Source organism: Juglans microcarpa x Juglans regia, chromosome 4S, assembly GCF_004785595.1.
Source record: "Juglans microcarpa x Juglans regia isolate MS1-56 chromosome 4S, Jm3101_v1.0, whole genome shotgun sequence".
NCBI classification, from domain to species: Eukaryota; Viridiplantae; Streptophyta; class Magnoliopsida; order Fagales; family Juglandaceae; genus Juglans; species Juglans microcarpa x Juglans regia.
Window position 1 is genome coordinate 23,960,755 of NC_054601.1, and position 2,670 is coordinate 23,963,424.

Sequence of the window (2,670 nt, forward strand, 5' to 3'; positions counted from 1 at the left end):
TTCTTAACTTATTCAGAAATTCTCCACAACAGTACTGAACAATTGTCACTCGTCACCTATAAAAATTCATGTAACTTAAATAAATCTCCAGTGAACAAATAAATCTCATATTACACCTGAAGTACCTATTTTAATTTCTCAATACTTAAAATTCTCTTAACTCTAAATATCATCACTTTCTAATTTCATTAGTATCCACTTAAACGAATCCATACCGAAGAGAGTAATTGAATAAATATTATGATAAAATAATACCGGTGTTTTTTAAATACTAAGGTACCCAAAACGTATTATAGATTAATAGAATACTATGGCTACTTAAAAATCCCATAAAATAAGGCCAACTTAAAAAATGAGTTCAATTGAAAACTAAGAAATTCAAATTAACAATATTATCATTTTTTTACCTTTATGTATAATAAAATCCAAGCCCAATCATTAAAACACAAACCCATTAAAACTAAAACCACGAAACCAATATCAGAAAATTGCATCATACTAAGGGGCAAAATTGTAATTATCAATCAAAATATTTCCTAAACATATGGAAGTTTACGGGAACAATTAAAATCATACTGGAAACAAAGCAACGTCGCGCGGTTGGATAGTAACAGAGAACCTACCGAGAGAAGTTTCGAGAGGCGGGAAGCGGTTGGGCACGGCGGCTGGGGTGGAAATGCTGGCGAGCTGGGCACGGTGAGAGAAAGGGATGTGCGATTCAGAGAGAGAGAGAGTTTACGAGATGAGCAAGCCGAACGTGAGAGAGAAAACAGAGAGGGAGATTACCGTGCGGCGGAGGTGGCATGAGGCGGACCCGAGGTGACGGAAAACTTCACCAGCGGTTTCTGGGGCCACAAAATTGAAGGAGCTCACAGTGGGTAGTGGTTGTAATGGTTTAAGATAGAAGGAAACACATCCTCTGTTTTGGGATTGAAGAACAGAGGTTTGTGGGACGGCTATCGAAGGCTACACTGGTGGGTTCACGGTTGGGTCACGGTGGCGGCGGCCTGGGCAGTTGGTTACGCGCGGTGGACAACCCAGGTTGCGTTCGCTGATGGTGAGGTCGCATGGGAGTTGGTTTTTAAGGGAACAATACATGGAAACAACTACCAATTGTCTCTCGGGCTGGGCTCGACTGCGATGCCCAGTGGCTGGGAATGGTTTCAAGGAGGAGTTTGGGTGATGGTCGTTTACGGTGGAAGTGGGTTGCTGTTTTTTTTTTACGTGGAGAAAGGAGTTTGGCGTCAAACTAGGAGGGCTGGGTGGTTCTGCAGTGGTTCAGCGACGGCACATGGTAATTCTCAAGGTATAAGATAAAAGTGTATCTTTATATGGGTGATAAGAAAACCCTAGAGAAAGTGAAGAGATAGACGTGCATGGGTAGTGCCGTGCGTGGGAAAATAAAATTGGAAAAAAATAAAATAATACTAATTATAGTGCAACCATAAAATTATACCTTAAAGCAAAGAGTAATTTAAATGCAAATACTAATTAATTTCAAGAAAGCATATCAAAGTAAATTTTCACAATCTAAAAATTATAAAATAAATCCAATGAGAAATTTGATAAATTTTAAAACAAGAAAAACAATATTTAAAATTAATTAAAATAATCTTTCACTAAAAATAAATACACTATAAATACGGGGTATTACAGTTGCCATAGTCTACATAGGAAAATCTTTCATGATCTTCCAAAATGAGCTTTTCAGTAGTCAACGCTACAATTCAACCAAGTTTTCCAACGAGGGTGAAAGCAAGTCTTATAGAGTGGCACCTCATGGCAATGAAACCTCTCTCTATTATGTGACCTTGCAAAGTGGAGGAGATAAGATGACTTGACTTGTACTTGCCATATGTTTGAGTTTATAAAAATTCTCTATAGGTATATCCTATGTGTACTTGCCAAGAAATCAAAATTAGATTGTTTGTCAGAACACCATATTCTCGAAAGATGGACTATCAATGCTAAGAGTCGATCTATTATTGACATACCTATTCTCGAAGGGCAATGATCTAGCAATGAGAAAAAATAAATTGATAATGCAATTTTACATCATTGCAGAAATTGGGACGAAATCAACGCAAAAACTCAATCACCTTTCCCTTGCCTTAGATAAGGTCCATAAAGAGCTACTTTTGATGGAAGATGATGACGATGTTGAAAAATCAAATTTCCAAGTTGTAGGGGCTTAGTCAACCTATGATTCCCATAACAAAATATCTCAGGTTGTCTTCAATTTTTTATAAACGCTACAGGATCCTCCACAGGTACCCACGAAAGGGCGTCCAAAGTCTTTGAGGACAAATAACCCAAAAGAGATGCAACCAACCAAGAAAAAGAGTTGTAGCATTTGCAAAATTAAGGGAAATGCTCGGAACAACTGTCATTCAGTGAGATATTATAGCTTTTGAATATTTTTTATTTATTGATTTTTAATCAAACTAAACTTATATTGTTCTATTCCGTCCTTGTTTATGTAGGGATATTGAGCATACAGTTGAGGTTGATTGCACTAACTTAGATTCTTAATCAAAATTTGTTTATGTATGTGATTAATATTCTTTTTTGTTATTATACTCTCTATTAAGTCCTTAAATGTAATATTATGTTTTAGAAATTTAAGTTGTATATAATTATTGATTTTGTGATTAATGTGACAGAAGGGTT